The 12669-nt window shown below is 44.5% G+C and overlaps 1 protein-coding gene across 2 annotated transcripts in view; it reads left to right on the top strand.

Moving 5' to 3' along the window:
- Positions 1-12669, top strand: part of LOC102866673 (ubiquitin-conjugating enzyme E2 variant 1-like) — a 29727-nt gene that overhangs the window by 434 nt on the left and 16624 nt on the right. The window lies entirely within an intron of this gene.

Below are 12669 nucleotides of genomic sequence, written 5' to 3'. Positions count from 1 at the left end.
GCCGGCGGCTGGTGGCCCTTCGGGGAGAGATCGAGCCGTTCCCTCGGGGATGAGCAGGCGGCCCAAGGCGGACGGAAGTCCCGGGTTGGGTGCTGGAGGTCCGAGGGGTGGGGGAACCTGGGGATGTCTCTCTTGGGGGTGGGAGGGAATATCCGAAAAGCCCCTTGGGATGGATGGGAGGAGGGGATAGGGTCCAGAGGGGTGATGGAGGTGACCCCTATTGATTAGGGGCCGGGCTCCACCGTCAGTTTGGGGGATAGGGGAATAGGATCAGCAGAGGCCATACTCCATGTTAGAAGAGGGAGCTTTGCATTGGCTGCAGCGGGGGTGCAGGGATCGAGGGTGCAAGGATTAGGGGCATTGTCACCGGATGGGCGAGAAAGGGAAGCGGAGTCACTGATGGGCAGTGACCCCGTATCATGACCCATCAGCTCTGTGAGGGCACGCATGGACTCCCCTAGGTTAGGACTTAAGGGGTAAGCTCTGAGTTGGCCACCTAGGCACCTCTGACATTGAGTTAGGGAGGACCTGGGAGCTCTGGAATTGTCAGTTGAGTGAACCCTTGAGTGGGAAGAGGCCATGCTCCAGAAAAGAGTTCATTTAGAGAGAAAAAAATAATAATCTCTTCCTGTTTGGGTGCAGGGAGTGCGCCCTAAAAGTGCCTGTTTTGTGGACCTGGCACATGACTCCTTCCACCACTTTGGATATTGGGGACAGATCTGTGGCTTCGGCTTGGAAGACCCTCATTGGTTGAAGGTGGGAGTGGGAAGAGGCTCAAATGAAAGAGTGTGCCTGGTTGGCAAAGGGAAAATGAGCAACCAACCCCCCCCCCCTTTTCTTGGCTGGGCAGGAGAAGAATAATTTTGTTCCACTCTGCGGGTGGAATGAAATTCTTTCAGTCCCAAGATAGGCCAAAGGAAGCAGCACTTATTTTGAGACTGTGTTCCTTTCACTACTCCCTTGAGATGGGTCAGAGCCTCAGATCAGCCAGAGTCACTCGCAGGGTTGACATCCAGGGTTAGGCTAATGAATACTCCCCAGAGGCTCTAGGGCCAGGGTAGTGGACATTCAGGCTTTGGGGAGACTGAGTGCCCTCTTTTTCATGAGGGTGCCTTTAGGGTACCTGGTAGTGGAATTGCCCAAGGAGATTTTTCCAGGAAGGTCTCTCCTCTGATGGAGGGAGCAAAAAGAACCACAACAGGAAAGAATCAGAGGCCTGCAGCCCCAGTACCCAAATCCTCAGGCTGTTTGAGGCTGCAGCAGTCTTGGGAAAGGTTGGTGACCTAAGTGGATCAGAGTGGGAGGAATCCTCCTTTCTGAGGTGTTGTTCATCCCTCTAGCTCCCCTAGTATCCCAGGAAGCCAGTCTGGTCTGATGGTGAGAGCTGGGAGAGGAGGGAATAGGATGGAGGGATCTAACTGAAGTGACCTTTGATACTTAAAGCATTGAGAGCTTCCTCAAAGTTAGGGGACACCTTAATATCCTTGCCTGGATTTTGGTTTCAGTTTGAACAGGGCTGAGTCAATTAGTTTACAAAGACACTGCCATTAGACACACCCAGGAGAGAGAGAAGCTGGGTCAGGCTAGACAGCTGTGGCAACTTCCTATCAGAATAACACCCTTCCAGGTTGCTGTGTACTAGGGAGTACGGTGGTGGTGTGGCGGCGATGTTGCCACCCAGCCCTGTTTGCAATCACTCTGAAGTTTGGCTTCCTATAATCCGGTTTAACAGCTACTTAATTCTAACTTCTTGAAGCCCTGCCAGTTGAAGAGTGTTTCATGAATGCTGTGTCAGTCAGATGAAACATTGTCAGCAGCTGCCTAGAGGAATATTAGAACGATTGGTATGGTTTAGATAACATAACAGGCCTGGAGATGCCCTGAAATGGACTTCCCGTAGCTGCTTTGTCTGTTTATTCAACAAATATTACACATCTCATTGTAAGTGGTGAATAACACAGGCAGGCATTGCTCTGTCCTTGAGGGGCTTCCGTTGTAGGGGAAGAAGACCATTAGGAGAGTAAATAAGTAGGATGTGTCAGATAACAGTGGGTGCTATGAAAGGAGGAGGGTCGTGTGATAGACGTTTCTAGAGAGGTGCTTAAGGATGGCTTCTATGAGAACATGCCATTTGAATGGAAGCCGGGACTGAAGGAGCCAGGACAGAGGGGGGCCAGTGAGTGCAGAAGTCCTGTAGTGGAAATGAGTTTGAGGTTCTGAAAGAACAAAGGGCTGTAGCCAGGAAGACTTGATCAGGAGAGGAGTTAATGAGGCATAGGTGTAGAACAGTACCTGGTATGAGGTCATCATTCGGTAAATGACCGTCAAATGAATGAGTCTTAAAAAGCAGAAGAGGGATGACGTCTGACCTGTGCCCCTTAGCAGTGAAGGGAAAGTCTTAAGAATGGAAGCAGAGACTTAGGTAAATGGTGTGGCTGTCCCTCCTCTTTCTAACCCTCTGCCTTTAGGGGTGGACGGGCCCTGAGGCCTTCCTTAGTTAGGTACAGAGTAAGCCTCTTGCTTACTCGCTGCCTCTGCTTGCCAGGAAATAGCTGTGAAGCCTTTGAGCTCGTATAGAGCAGGACTTGGGTTTTCTGGTCACAGCTCTCAGCACTTAGCTGCAATTCCCTCCCTCCCCCTGTGGTTCTACAGTGTGTGATTGTGCAGAGATCTAGAGGTTAGAGCTGTAAAGAGCACTGGAACCTCTCCAGAGGGCTGTGCTGTCACAGGTGACTTCTTCCTTCCTTGGCCAGGATTGCAGGACCGCACAGAGTGACTGTTGGGTGCCGGGTCCCTCCCCTCACCCAGCAACCTTTGGGATTCTGGTCCATTTAACCAGAAAAGAAGTGTCAGAAGGGTTACCTTGGTTGGGTGTGGCTTTAGATTTGCCTCTATCAGAAGGGTCTTGTTCAGCTTAGGAGAGTATGACAGTAGAGGCAGTAGAGGTTAAATAGTTTATTTTTCCATTCTGTTCAGCAGTGCTCCCCAGAGACAGCTGGAGGTGGGGGGTGAGCAGAATCTGTGGTCCCTTACCTGGTCTCAGTTCCATATGTCTCCGTGTGAGCATCTTGCTGTGCTGACTGTAGTTATTAATGAGGTGCCCTTTCCCCACCCCCCAAAACAAGAGAAGTGTTTTATGTTCTGCTCAGCTGAAGAAACATCAGGCTGCTCTGTTGATGGAAGGATCCCCCTAGGTGGTGCATGGGGTTCAGTACTCCCCTGAAAGTTTGGTGGTTTAGACCTCCCAGAGACATCTCAAAGGACAGACCTGGTCATCTGCCTTTTGCTAACTCTATGGGGCAGTTCTGTTCTGCACTCAGAGCCTTGACCCTTCACTGTGACTAACGAGATCTAGTGCTCCTTTAAGGTGTTGCCAGGTTTACCGTTTCTCTTTCTCTTAACCTTAAAACCATCCTCTCCCCTCACCACAGTCACTTTCATTCTCTGTCACTTTGTATCTCTGCCTCTTCCTCCATCGCTCTTTCCTATTTCTCCCTCTTCTTCCATTGAATTTAGTGCTCCAGTTTTGATAATAGCAGAACATACAGTGTGATGTCTGCTTTAGTTTTGAAAAGTCCACATTGAAGTACAGGGCAGTACATCTGGTGAAGTAAATATTTCAGTACCCTTTTATATATGTTGTTGTGTACTGTAGAGTCAGAAGTGACCCAATAGCTAACACTCTGGCTGATTTTCAAAAACAGTTAATCACATGGGAGGAGATTGCCCATCCTTTTCCCATGGAGTAGCTGGTGGCCTTGAACTGCGTGCCTTCTCAATTGCAGCACACTTCTTGGCCACTAGGCCACCAGGGCTCCCTCCTTTTATATGTGTTGTTGATTGCTGTGGAGTCTAGCATGACTCGTAGCGACCTATGAACAAAATACCTGAAGCCTGTCTATAACTATTGTTGTTTCTCAAAGTTCATAGTTTCCAAAGATATATTTTTTAGAAATTGGATGCCACTCCTGCCAGATAGATAGATAGATATTTGTTGTTGATTGCCATTGAGTTGAGCACTATACTCTTAACTCTATGAACAAAAGACCTAATGCCTTTCCATATAACTATCATCATTTCTCCAAGTTCATAGAGTTTCCAAGCATGTGGTTTAGGAAGTGGATGCCACTCCTGCTTCCAAACATGTTTTAAAACTGGGAGCTCGACCAAACACTCTTTCCATTCTGGTTACCATTCTGGTATTTGATACCCCAGTGGTACAAGGTTCAGCATCACAGCAAACCCAGGTTACTTTGTACAGAACATTGACAATGAGTGATGTACAAAGTGAAACAGTGTTTCTCCAGATAGAACAGCACTAGTTTCTTTTAGCAGTGGTTATGTGCCTTCATAGTAAGCTTTGCACAAAAGACTTGAACTCTGTCTATAGCTAACATCATTTCTGTACATTTATAGAGTTTAGAAAGTTTGTAGAGTTTCCAGAGGCATCTAGTTTAGGAAGTGGATGCCACTCTTGCTTCCCGCTTTTATATATAGTGCCTTTAAAATTTTCCAGATAGCTTTTGAGTTACATGTATGTCTTTTAACTCTCTGCAGCCCATAAGCTAACCAGGTGAAGTTCTGTTACCACAGTGTGACAAGAGAGAACCAAAAGTGGACAGAGTTTGGTGGCTGGCTGAAGAGTGGTGACCCTCAGGTTTTGACTTCAGTTGTCTTCCCAGCCTGTGACAATCCCTTAGGAAGGAAGGGGAGACAGAATGGGCCGTGGCACGGGTGAGGTTTCGGAGCATTTATGCTGGGTGAGGGGAAGGACTTGAAGCAGAAGTACCTGCCATCTCTTGCAGGCATCCTCTTTATATTCCCTGGCCACATTCTGAATAGCGCACAATCGAGTGAGTGAGAATAAAGCTCATTTTTAAGGAAACCTTTGCTTATACCATTGGATTTGGGGGTCCTGCCGGTTTTGCCAGAGTAGGTCCTCTTCTTCATTGATGTGCACAGCCTTCAGACTTCTTTATCAGCTGCACGGGTAAGGACTAAGCAGTCGCCTGACAGGATAAACCCATTCTTGATCTTGTTCTTTGTAACAGTTGGTACCTCTGACACATTGTTGCGTCTAGTGACTGTCAGGAACAGCTCTGGCAGTGAGTTGCCTAGTCAGGATGTGGAATCAGGACCGTTTTGCTCCAGGGAGCACGCTCTTTGCCTTGTTATTGTTTACTCCCCCATTTCACATTCCTTCACCATTGGCATGTCTGTAGATACTTTGCCCAGACTGAAGGGGTATTAGTTTCTTCATGGATACATTGTCCATAACCCTCCAGTAGGAGTCTTTCCTTTATCTCCATGTCCATCCCATCGCAAATCCCATGAGGATATCCAAAATATATTCCAAATCCTCTTTCTCTCCACCTCCATCCACTAGTGTCTTCTTGGTCCAAGTCAGAATCTTCTTTCTCTCACCTGGAAGACAACAAAATCTTCTCCATGGATTTTGTTTTCCTGCTCCCACTCATGCCTATTCCACTCCATTCTCCATACAGCAGGCAGAGTGATCTTTTCCCCACCGGAACCAGAAAGTGCCATTCCTCTGTAGAAAGCACTGCACTTCGAATAAAACTCAGTCTCCTACCTTGGCCAGCTAGGCCCAGTGTGGCCTTGCTGTCTGCCCGTCCCTTGGCCTCAGGAGGTATGCCCTCCTCTGCTCTCTCTCCTCCTCTGAGGAATGCCTGGCCCCTGTGTCTTTACCTGCCTGGCTGCTTCTGGTCCTTCAAGCGTTAGCTTCGCATCACTGTCTTCTCTGACTGCCGAATTTCTCATAGTCTCTTCAATAACCATCACATCCCTGTTCCCTTTCAAAGCACTTGCACTAACTGAAGTGGTTTTGTTTTCTTCAAGTATCTTTCTGCTAGAGCAGGATCCTGTCATGTCCATGCCTTTGTCCTTAGCACCCAGCAGTCCCTGATATAATAGATGCTCAATACATATTTATTGAATGTTGAAATAGCTAAATATTAGGTTGAACCATATGTTGATGTAGCCAAAGATCTAGATTTGGAACAGGTTTTTATACTTAAAAAACTCTCATTGTATTTGGTAAGACAGAAGCAAAAGTAACTGTTCAGCCTGTCAAAATGGAAAGGTCTTATCCTGACTTAGTTGGTATTTATAGAGATACTTTTATCAGAATTAACTGCCCTCTCCCGCCCCAGCTATCCCAGTGTGCCTGCCACGTCTTGTTCATTACCTCCACTCCTGCTACAGAAAATCTGGTACTTGCCTCGGTCGCCGACTGAAACTGCAGAGGACCACACAGGTTCACATTCTGTCCCCAGCTGTTCGTTGCCACACTGTGTAGACCTATAAAGAATGACAGGTTTCCACCATTTCTTCCCTTAGAGCAGTAGTCCCAGAACGAGTGTACTATCAGAATCACCTGAAGGACTTGTCCCACCCTCACAGTTTAAGGGTCAGCCTGCTTGGCATGGTGTCAAGGCTGCCAACCTGTGGACCTGCTGTGGAGAAGCAGTGTCCTGGGAAGGAGAGAGAGCTCACCTGGACAGACCCTATCCAGGCAGGCAGACTGTGCTTCCTGGAGAAGTTTCCTCGCCCTCCTTCCGCTTTTCAAGAACCTCAGATTCCAGTGCTTCGCTTTCCAGGCCTGTGGAAGTGGGAGCAGGTCGAGATCCCTAGGTAAATTCTCCGAATGGGCAGCCAGACCAGTGTTAACTAGTAGCTTGATTTTTCAGGAGAAATATGTGAGGCTCTTTCGTTTTAAGATCAGGACTAGATCAGGGTTCTCCGGGGCCCCCAGATGAGGACCTGCTGTGAGAGCTGCAGGTTTTGACCACCTTTTTCCCAAAAGATGTTCCAAAACGCTTCAGGTCCTTTTTCACCACAAAGATTTTAAAATGGTGCCGTATTCCCAATTACTGCACTAAATATTTTACCATTACATGTCAAACACTGTCAAACAGTCATGCTTTTCAACCTGATTGTCATATTTTCTTTGTCATAGGCCATTGCTGCTGACTTTTCCATTTATATTTTTAGCCAAGAAAAAGAATAACTGGCTAACTTGGCACTGACACAGGTGCAGGAACAATCTTCTAGAAAGAATCCTGCAGTAACGGGAACCAGTATTTTTTTTAAGAAAGTCTTATATTAATGTGCAACAATGAAGGAATGAAAATCTAACTTTTCTGTAAACCTTTGTTAAAATGACAGTTAAAATAAAAAAATTTAAAAAAGTCTTAGATTACTGTGCAGCTCCTTGGTGAAGTTACCTGAACCTTTTCCTATTTAACATTTTAATCATCTTGGTCTATTCAGTTATACTAATCCTTAGATGTAGATTTTCTAACCTGGAATACTTTCTAGCCATTGTAGAGTTTGTAGTTCACATGTTTTGCAAGATTAACATGAGTTCATGTTTTGTTGTCTCCTGTGTTGCCAGTTGTTTCTTCAGCTGCCTTTTAGGTGTCAGATTTAACAGAAATAACAGAAGTCTTAAAATCTGATTAATGCATTAATATGCCATAGGAATAAACCAGATGTTTAAATATTCTTGGATTTTTTAAATTGGTTTTGTTTTCTTAGAATATCTAAATTTAATTTTTAGTTACTGAATTGGGAAAAAATTAGTATACTGTGGTTTCAATTTCTGCTTTCCATATAGAGTAGGATATGGGCTTCACTTGTGATATAAATCCACAGAGTTTGCCGGATCTCTTCATTCCACCAATATTTTCATTTATTACTGTGGAACAGCCACTGAGATTCTTGAAGTAGGGTGGGTAAGGCCATTTAGAACAAATCACTCCTTGGCCTTATAGAAAATACTGAAACTTTGTAGAAATTTTACAGTTTCTAAATTAGTTGGGATATTAGTGATGTGCTTTCATATACATCTTATGAAACAAAGTTTCTTTTTTACTTATGTGGTTTTGGGTGAGAAACCTAATTTCCTCAGAAACAATGGGAATCTCAATTATCAGTTACATTTCATTAAAAAAAAATAAAAGTAGCAGTCCATTTTCAATTATTTATAAAGCAAAGACTGAAATTTATTTATCTCTGTCATGTGGCCTCGATGGCCCGCCTGTATTTTGGCCCCAGCAGGACCATTGCGTTCACACCAGGAAGGATGAGATGGTGCTCGTTGGATGAGGAAGCATTTCTTGAGTACCATTGTGTGTCAGGCAGCATACTGGATTCTGGGGAGGCAGGGTCGAATGAGTCAACAGCCCTGACGTGAGTGAGTCAGATCATTTCAAAAAAGAAGAAAAAGTACAGGATTGGCATTGTGTTCGAGTAAAGGTGTGGGGAGGAGAGGGGCTCCAGAGTCAGTCTCCTGCAGACCGACTACCCAGCTTTTAACTTAAGACTCATTTCTTTTTAAGATCCCTATGGTGAGATTTTAATTGAGACTTCTCCTTGGCTATTTCAAGAACACACTTGGGTAATTCTAGATAGTGGGTCTTCCCTGCTCTAATTTCAGAAACCAGCCAGAATTTGAATTTGTGCTAGCATCCAACCACTCCTTTGTTTGATCAGCAAGAATTTGAGCGCATCCTCTTAGTTGGCAGGGCACTCTGAAGCGTTGGAGATTGAGTAGTGAGTAGCACAGACCATGCCAGGGAGCTCTGTTCATGTGGGCGAGACAGACCATCACAGCGAATGAAGTGAGTAGACTTTAAATGTTGACATACGAAGTGTTGTGAAGAAAACAGCAAGAAACAGGAATGGGGAGAGAATGACTGTTTTGTTTGAGGTAGGGGAGGCCTCTCTGAAGATGTGTCTTGAGCAGAGACTAAGGTGAGTCATAGAGCAGCTAGCCATTCAAAGCATTGATGCAGAGACTTCCAGAGTGAGGAAACAGCAAGGGTAAAGGCTGAAAGCGAAGATGCCTGTTCAGGAACCTTCAGAAGAGTCATTACTGTGAGCTGTTGAGCTGGAACCGACCCGCAGCTGACCTTCCGGCAGGATTTCAGAGGCAATACATCACACGGGAGAAAACTGCCCGTCTTTCTCCTGTGGAGTGGCTGGTGAATTCAAACTGGGTGCCTTTGAGTTGGCAGCCCACTTTCTAACTACTAAGCCACCAGAGCACCCTTTCAGAATGGTTCGTGTGGCTAAAAGAGGAGTGGAGAAGCGGGGGAGAGTGGCAGGAAGTGATGGCGAGGGTGGTTAGGAGTTTGGTGGTGGTCTTGTTAGAGTAGGAGGTCAGCAAAGGACTTTTGAGTAGGGAAGAGATGGGGAGCGCTTAGAGCCTGAAGAATTGCACTGCCAATGCAGAGGTATGCAGTTCAGATCTACCAGCTGTTCCACAGGAGACGGATGAGCAGTCTCCAGGGGCTTTACTGCCTCTGAAAACCTGCTGGAGGGTCACTTAAGGGCAGGTTCTGACTTGCTGGTACACAGCAACAGCACAGTCAGTACAGAAGTGAACTGCACACCTTTCTCCTGGATACCACTTGGTAGGTTTGAGCCATACACATTTTGTTAGCAGCTAAGGGCTTAGCCACTGTTTCACCAGGGCCTCCTGAGAGGCCTGTTAGACATCTAAATGGAGATATACGAGAGGTCAGATCTGGAAATAACAAATTGGAGTCATCAGCTTATTTGAACCATGATCTGGGTAAAATCTCTTGAGTAGAGTAGATAGACCGGTTGAAGTCTGTGTCCTGAGGCCCTCGCTACCAGTATTTGGAGAGAAACTACAAGGTTACTAAAACCACGTGCTAGATATTATACAAAGTGCCAGCCGGGTTTGCCTCCCGGGTAGTCCTCTTGCCACCTATAGACAGGCAGTACTGCAGTCCCTGTTTGACTAGGGCTCAGGGGACTTGCACAGAATCACACAGCTAGATTGCTCTGCTGTGACAGAGCCAGACCTTGATCCCAGTTTATGTGCTTTTGATCCTCTGCTAAAACATTACAGAATTTTCTCTAAACTGTATTCTTAACTTAGCCATCACTCACAGGTAAAGTCTGTGGTTCTACCATCTCTAGCATCCAAAGATCATGTATGTGAATATACACACAGGCAACTGGAAGACTTGGTGGGGTGTTTGTTTTTTTGGTGTTTGTTTGGTTTTTTTTTTAATTAACTAACAATAGAAACCTTCTATCCTCCTTTATTTAATTTTAAACTTTTTTCAACAAATATTAAAGACTTGTGGACATACCAGATGCTTCATGTCCCACTTTAAAATGAGAATTGCCACGAGAGCTGTGCAGGTTAACATGGGGCACCTTAAATTTCTTGACATTTTTGCTTGCCACCACCCAGTTCTATAAGAAGTTTGATACCAGGACCTCTTTCAGCGTATTTGCTCTAAGCAAATACTTTATACCCTGAGATGTTAGTAAACTGACCTCTAGCTTTTCCACTTCTCCATGAACATTACCCAGGAGAGCTGTGTGTGTCTTATCTCTCATGCTACTTAGCTTTTGTAGCTTTCCCTACTGATTGCTTTCAGGATAAAGTCCAATCCATGTTAGTAATAGGGCCTCACTTCTACCTAGTCGGCTTCCCAACCACGGCCTCTCAACTAGTCAGGCCTTAGGACTGGAAGGAGGCCTTGAGCCGAAAGTATAGAATGATCTTTTCACCTCCCTTTATCTCAGCATGTAGTCTTTGAAGCATCTTGCTCACAATCCCAGCTGTTCCCCAGATGTCTGCATCTAGTGCTGCTGTAGTAAAGATACCAGAAGGGATGAGCGAATATACTTTGTCACAGTTTAGGAAGCTGGAAGGCAGAGTTCAGGATGCCATCTCATGGTGGAGGGCTCTGTCAGCTCTGGAGGAATGGAAAGTTCTTGTGTTTCTGAACTTCTCCTGGGTGATGGTCACGTATCTTGGTTTGACTCAGAACACTGTAAACTAAACACTAATCTATTGATAGAGAAATTTTAATGAATAGTTTGAAAAGCCTAATAGATATTTTTCATTAAAAATTTTAAAAGTTTGTATAAAATACAGTGTACATGCATGAAACACAAAGTATATGAATGATAAAAATACTAATTTAAAAAGTTTATAATTTTTGTTTTGTTTTTTACTTGTAAATGTGGAGTCCTTGAGTGAGTTTTGTTCACATGAAACAGTGTGAATGGCCCTTTACCAGAAGTTTGTGTTCTTAAGAAGAGTAGAATTCATAGTGCAACAATGAATGAGTGGAAGCCCAAAATCTCTGTAAATGTTTATGAAAATTAATAAAATATAATTATAGAAAAAAAAAAGAGTAGAATTCAGTGTAGCCGCTAACAGATGGTAGTTTTGCTACTTGAATAAGGAACTGTCACCAAAAGGCCAAGGGTCTCCATTGGTTCAAATCCACCAGCCCCTCCCCGGAGTTGGATGGGCATTCTCCTCCATTAAGGTTTACAGCCTTGGAAGCCCGTTGGAGCGTTACTGAGTCAGAATCATCTCAGCCGTAGTAAATCTGAGAATGAGTCTCTAAAATGAGCAGATGCAACATGAGAGAGGCTGAGTCTGACTTCTACTCACTTCTTAAAGAGGAACTGTCCCCATTAATAGTGTCCATAGTACCAAGCAAATAATGGAATGGTCAGACATGCCACCCTTCATACTCCTGTACCTGTTTCTATGAATCATTGGGTCCAGTGTTCATTGCAAACTGACTCACAGACTTTACTCACAGTTGGGGGTGAATATTATTAGGGATATAGGTTAGGGAGTAGGGGAGGCAAAGAATACGACACAGTGCAGGTCTGATTTTAGTCTTCCAGTCCCAAGCTAGATTAACAGCAGGACACAATTAGTGAAAGTCCAGGTAAAATTCAGCTGCACAGATGCACCTCTGGTTTCCTGAGTCATTCAGCAAGCAAAACTAACTGTCTCTCCATCTCTAGGATTCCTTGGGTTACAGCGTCCCACAGTCTTTTCACCCCCCACCATTTTTCACAGTGTGGAAAGCACTTTTGATGGTTTGCAAGACCGTGTGTCCACAGTTAAGGCAGCTGGAGACCATGGCCCAAAAAAGGCTAATGCAACGGATAGAAAATCCAATTTTCAAGGTTTCTTGACACCACAGAGTCTGTTTGAACATAAAGTAAAATGAGTCACTATGCAGCTTGTATACTAAAAAAAACCCAACAAAACAACAACAACAACAAAACAAAACCTGATTTCTGCCAGCTGTTTCTTACTATCCCTTTAACTTTTCATTTATTCATTTTTTGTTAAAGTTTATGGCATAGAACAAAGAAAAATTAATCATCTACTTAAAAAGAGTGAGGTAAAGTTTATGATTTAAAATCCTTCAAGATTTTGTTAAATCAGGGGTAACAGTACTTGATCTGTCCAATGCCGGATTGTTGTTGTTGTGTACTGTTGCGTCGGAACCAACTGATAGCTGACTCTCCAGGCAGCTTTTCAGAGACCATTAATCACACAGGAGATAAATCTTGACTTACCCTTCTGACAAAAAGAATTTTAAATATTCACTGCTAACCCTGTAACGTTAGGTCTTTTTTGAGGGATTTTTTGAAAGTAGGTGCAAATACTGTTCACCGATAGTCAGTCTGTGAGTGGCATCTGGCTCAGAGACATCTTGGCCAAAGCAAGAAAATAACTGTCCCTTGTAAATAAGACATTTGCGTTCACCTTAGCCCATTAGTAATTTTTGATAATGTAAGAGGAGACCAGAAAAGTTTTAAGAATTGCCATCCAAATGAAAT

Source organism: Elephantulus edwardii, unplaced genomic scaffold, assembly GCF_000299155.1.
Source record: "Elephantulus edwardii isolate Elephantulus edwardi_28Jun2011 unplaced genomic scaffold, EleEdw1.0 scaffold00015, whole genome shotgun sequence".
NCBI classification, from domain to species: domain Eukaryota; kingdom Metazoa; phylum Chordata; class Mammalia; order Macroscelidea; family Macroscelididae; genus Elephantulus; species Elephantulus edwardii.
The sequence above is the reverse complement of the archived record's forward strand: the minus strand, read 5'-3'. Positions and strand labels throughout refer to the sequence as shown.